Source organism: Montipora capricornis, chromosome 14, assembly GCF_036669925.1.
Source record: "Montipora capricornis isolate CH-2021 chromosome 14, ASM3666992v2, whole genome shotgun sequence".
NCBI classification, from domain to species: Eukaryota; Metazoa; Cnidaria; class Anthozoa; order Scleractinia; family Acroporidae; genus Montipora; species Montipora capricornis.
In genome coordinates, this window is record NC_090896.1 from 48,091,800 (window position 1) to 48,098,226 (window position 6,427).

The window sequence follows — 6,427 nt, forward strand, 5'->3', positions numbered from 1 at the left end:
AACAATTTTGTCTACTAGTGCGACCCGGGCCATGTCGCGACCGGATTTTGGTGTCGGGGCAATATCGGCTGAACTTGAATTCGGACCTTTCCAAACATTTGTCGGATCTGATCGAATATTAAGTACACAACTGCTCGATAAATCAGTACAACTGATCGAATATGAGGGACACAACTGATCGATAAATCAGTACAACTGATCGAATATTAAGCACACAACTAATCAATAAAACCGTACAAGTGATGGAATATCAGGAACACAACGGATCGAATGTAAGAGACAACTAATCGATAAATCAGTAAAACTGATAAAATATGGAATAAGTGACTTGCAACTGATCAAGTAATGCTAATTACCCAACTATAAAGGTCACTTAGGTGAAGAGAGTATGGACTAACTTACGGCGCGCCATAGATTTTGGCAAATGAACTTGAAGATAAATGGGCATATTGTAAAATCTGGACTGGATTGGATTTGTAAAACATGGACTGGATTTGTAAAATCTGGACTTGTAAAAGGAGGATTGTAAAACATGAATTTGTAAAACATGGATTTGTAAAAGGTGGATTTGTAAAACATGGATTTATAGAAACATGATGGCATTGTTCGACTGCTTATTTGTTTATTTCTCTGTCTGTACCCTTTTAATTTTAATTATTCTACTTTATATTATTTTCATTTTATTTTAACGCATCACATTTAAATAAGTACTCAAAAAAATTGTTTGTGCATTGTTGAGTAACATTATCATTTGAAAATCGTTAAGAATAAACGAAAAGTACGAGAAGCACTCGCTTACGGCAAGTAAGCATTCTCGGCATTCTCTCGTGTTCCAAAAAAAAAAAAATTCCTCGTGGTTATATTTAACTCAACAATGCATTCACTTACCTTTGATGATGAAATGACAGGGTTCTTGGAATGTTTTTGAAATTCTTAGAAACAACACTCTTGAAGAAAGTGTGCTTGGCCTCAAATCGCATTGTCCAAATGTTCCGTGCTGGTCCAAATCTACCTTTAAAAATGACAGCTGTTATTTATTTTGCACAACACTCAAAATGAACAAAAAGTCACGGCTCCAACCATTAGGTTTTGAAAGGAAATGGAAATTCATAATCACCTGGCTATGTCATCTGGAATGTGGATGATATAGTGCACTTTGGGAATGATTGAGGCATCAGGGTAGAGTCTTTTGAAGAGGGTATGGTGTTTCTCAATCAGAAATCGCAAGTAGGGAATGTCATCTTTCCGGATGGCTGGAGCAGTACAGATTTGGACAATATTCCAAAGTTTCAGAAGGCAATGCCACTCTTCCATGTCCAGATCGACTTTGTCCCCAATTATTATGGGGAGAAAGCAAGAAAGACACTACATTTGGGATGCTGTAACATTGAAAAAGCAGACCACTGATAACAATGAAATACTGTCACTGCACGTTTGGTGTACACCAACTACAACTTGGTACTACAACATGACTTGTATACAAAACACTTCCACATTTTTTTTAAAATCTCTAATTACGAAGTTAATGGCTGCTAAACTAAAGTAATGTGTACTGAGCTTATGGTCAAAGAAAATCCATCATGTTTTCAATGGGTGCATGTTTCTGTTGCAAGAAATTGTGTGCATTAAAAATGCATAATGCAGTTGTAAGGAAAAGAAACTAACCACTCTGTTTTAGTTTAGCATCCTCCAAAGCATTCAGTGTCTCCCTGGCAATTGGCGTTGGTTTGTCTTTGCTATGCATGTAGCCATAGTTGAAACTTTCCAGTCGGTGGTTTAGCGCTTTAAGAGTCAGGCCATGTTTTTCATCAATGAGCACCTTCAAAAACTGTTTGGTCTCATAAGGCACAACTCCCTCAAAAAGAATGTGCATGATGTCTTCAGGAAAACACTGCATGGCATACATCAAAGTTAGCCACTCTGTTCATCACACTGAGCCAATTAACTCCATACGTGGTGGAAAATGTATCTCGAACATGAGGTGCATTGTCTGGATCCTCAATCATTTCACAGATTCGCAAGGGATCTGTCAGGTTTCTTGCCTGAAATTCTTCTGCTCGAAACTGGAAAAATGATTAATTACTCAATGAGACAATGATGCAATCCTTTAGGGCTAAAAAAGTCATCAGATCTATCTTTTGCAAACTTCTTCATTTCATTTAAGACTACTCAAAAGTAGAGTGCATAACAAAATGTCTCACTTTGAGATAACTAAAAGGTTAAATGAGTAGCTTCATACAACATGCACATTTTCCCACATTAACTACAGTACGTGTTTTAGGGATTTATTACCTTTCTTCTAGTTTCTGCAGTGTCTGCATATTCGAAGTGCCCCACCAACACCCTCTTTAAAACAACTGACACAATTGCTTCCCAGTGTATCGCCACTCCATAGCAGAAGGCCTCCTCGTAAGTATCTGTCTTGACCATGAACCTTAAAGCAATGTCCCTGTTCCTTTTTACATGGAAGGGGAAAGAAAGTAACAATGTTAGTTGCATGTCATGTCAAGTAACAATGAGTTTCTACCACAGACTGATTTTTCCTGCAATTGCTCAAGATTAAAACCTGCCAGTTCTTCTCGACAAATCAACACATTTATCACATGAATCAATTAAGGTTTGTATGTTGAAAATGTTATTTCTCCTTTTCAAAAAACAGTAAACATTATGTAAACTATTTTCACACCTTGGCAAGTTCATTGAGTTCTTGAGTAAAGGGTAACAACATTTTGTCAATGCCATGCCTCTTCATGTCCTGTGTCTTTGCTATACCAATAAGTTGGATGTTTCGGATTGTGGAACGGTACATGGGATGGATATTCGCCAGTAGATAATAAAACACACTTGCAAATATAAAACGTGCCTGTTTGAGGAATGTGGTGGGAGGCGTGGTGGCCTCATGGTTAGTGTGCTCGACTCCGGATCGAGTTGTACGGGTTCGGGGCCTGGCCGGGGACATTGTGTCGTGTTCTTGGGCAAGACACTTTACTCTCACGGTGCTTCCCTCCACCCAGGTGTATAAATGCGTACCGACGTAATGCTGGAAGTAACCCTGCGATGGACTAGCATCCCATCCAGGGGGAGCATAAATACTCCTAGTCGCTTCATGCTACGGAAACCGGAGATAAGTGCCGGCCTTAATGATGCATGCATGTAGCTCTTTCAGCTATTTTTTTGCAATATGCAATTTTTGGCAGTTTTGTATGTTAGCAAGCATATTCATTTTGTGCACCCAGATTGCATGAGTGTCAAATGTTGATTTAGCACAGGAAAAATCTACGAAGTTTTTCCTAGTATGAGAGTGGCATAAAATATTATAGTATTTTTTCTCCCAGTTTAAGTGTATAAACAATTGAAATGTTTCGAAGGAAAAGGAGTGTGCGAGGCATGCAAGTGGGTGAACACACATAGGTGCAAGGCAAGCTGTATTTCATGGTGTTTTACTGCAAAGATGTTAACTTAGATACAAGTCCAAATTCTGTGAAGTTGTACAGGATGGGTATTTGAATATTGTTGTATATAAATTCTTTTTAAAAGGGCAGTAAACCATTTGTGGACAGCTGCCGATGTTTTATGCAAATATTTATGTAAATGTTATAGTTTGGGGTGAATGGTAAAGTGTGTACTGAGAACACAACTTAAGGTGTGCTTTGTTACACATCAAGAAGTGTGACAAAACACATCTTTCTGCAGAACACACCTGAAAGTGTGTGAAATTTAGGACAAGTGCAAAACACAACTTAAGGTGTGTCTTGGGAACACACCAAGGTGTGTTTGGCTGGCTCACCAAGGTGTGTTTGGGTAACACACAAAAAGGTGTGTATTTATACACAATTCTATGTGTGTTGTTTTGAAGACAAAAAAAGGTGTGTTGCAGTAACACACCTTATTTAAGAGTGCATCTAAATCTAAATCTAAATATCGTTTTGTCGGCAAAAATCCTCTATGGCATCACGCCAAATCTAAAATAATGATGGTCAATGATAAATAAAACTATACTAAAATATACCAAAGAATAATGAAAGCTAAGACTAGGATTTAAAAACTATTAAAAACTGCTGGTAAAAGTTAAGGAGCAAGGATGGCACAGTCGGTTAGTGTGCGGCCTTGGTGCAAGAGGTCCTGAGTTCGATTCCCGGATCTCCCATCCTTGTTTCGACTTCTTTCCTTTCCGTGTAGCTAAGTAGCTTTAAATACCCGTAAAACGGAGCACTGATGGAGAGGGGGGAGTAAAATGAGCGCACCGTCGACCTCAGGTTTGTCAGTTGAATTACTGTTACGAGTTATCGACGTTAAATAAGGTCTACTTTACTTTACTTTACAAAGGTATGGAGGGATTGGCTGGAAACAGTTTCTTCTGGAAGTTTGTTCCATTCAGCTATTGTCCATGGGAAGAAAGAAAATCTAAAAATATCTTGATGTCCTTTCGGCTCAATAAGTTTAAAATCATGGCTTCCCTGAGTTCTCCTTTCTCTGCTTTTTATCAAGTAGTCCCCCCAGTTCCCATCTAGAAGGCCGTGGCACATCTTGTATATAGTAGAGAGCCTTGCGTGTCTTCTCATTGTTACAAGTGTGTCCCACTGTAGGTCTTGCAGCATTTCAATCACACTCGTTGTTCGATCGTGATTTCCAGTGACAAAGAGGGCTGCTTTCCGCTGTACCCTTTCTAGAGTGGCTTTATCTTTCTGGTAGTGTGGGGTCCCATGTGCTACAGGCATACTGGAGTTTTGGTCTCACAAGTGTCGTATACACGGTTTCTTTCACTGACTTTGGAGAGTTCCACAGGTTTCACTTGAAAGTCCCAAGACCAATAATCATCATCACCATCATCGTCGTCATCTAATGCATGACTTTGAAAGAAAATAACATCTCGAGCATTATCACACGATCCACTTAGCAAAAACATAAAAAATGAGGGAGGTCTATAACGCTCAGGGTTTCTCATTTATTGCAACAGGTGAAGTCAACCATATTTTTTGCTATAAAGACCTCTCGTTATTTGCCTTGTTCAGAGTTGTTGTTATTGTGTAAGTTTGAGTCGATTGATCCGTTGAGGTGTTTTCTCCTTCGACAGCTCTTCTTGTGCGATTCATTACAAGGCGATTTATTGGAGAATACGCAAGACTGGGTAAGTCAGAGGCTAATTTTCTACACAAGGTGTTATAACTAGGCACGAGTCGATGACAGACAAGGTCGAAGCGTGATACCACCAAAGGACGTCAATTCTAGCTAATTCTTAGTTCATTAAATTTCTCAGAGGGGTGCTTAAGTCCCCCACAGAAAGAAAAATATAGTCATTTCATGACGTCATTTGGAAAAGGACACTACACTATAACAAATTGTAAAACGCAGATGCGGACGTGCTGAATTATTGCTTTTGCTCATGTCAGTAACCCTGCAAGTCGTTTTCGTCCATTTTATAGTTTTAATTTAAGTCACCTTTGGCTAAGTTAGAATACATTACTTTGTTTCGGCGGACAGGCGAAGAGCAAACGTACAAATACCAAGCATGACACTGAGCTTAAAATGAACAAACTGATTTTAGGTTAATATTTCGTTGCAAGGAGATCAAAGAGTTCCAAATTGTAAAGCAATGGGAAATAATAAGGAAAAATCCATTAAATAAACTAGAATTTAAATTGTTTTTGAGCAATTTCAGGTTATTTTAAGTTATGAGTTATGCATTCCCTGCACGTGCTGAATTGAAGATATAAATTCCCTCGTGGCACCATCAAATAAGATGTAAATTTTTACAAGTCGTTAAGGCGAGGCTTGGATAGACATTAAAGTGCCCCTGTGACGAAAATACCAATTGTTATGTTCCTACGGATTTCAAAACTATGTTAACTAAACACTAAGCGACCAAAGTTTTAAGGCTTGATTTCAAAAAGGCACCTGTATTTTCAGGGCCGTAGCCAGTATGAGGCAAACCGAGGCACTTGCCTCAGTCATTTTTTCGTGATTCTTTGAAATAAAGGGTGATTCCAGTGTGTCTTTAAAATGTACTCATCATAAACACCTAGAATCCCTACGTAGAGAATTTAACCATGGACATTGCCTCAGTCATATTTTTTTTCTGGCTACGGCCCTGATTTTCCTATTAAATGGTGCGCTATTACTAACTCTAAGGTAGTGTTCTAATGGGATCAAGCGTTTTTATTTGGTTGGGTTGGTTGGGTTTTTTTAGTATTCTATTCGGAAAAAACCGTTTTCGGTTGGTTCGGATGATCAACTTTTTCAATCGACATCAAACTTGGTTGAAAAGGTTGAAAAAGCATTCGCAGCGACCGCTGTCGTTTACGCGGGGCCTTTAAAGTCGGCCGCAGGCTTCTACCGAGTTGCTTTCCCTCAACTTGTCAACGCAGAGAAGTCTGGTAATGACTATTTCCAGGAGTTAACGCGTTTCAACCGAAAACGGTTGAAAAAA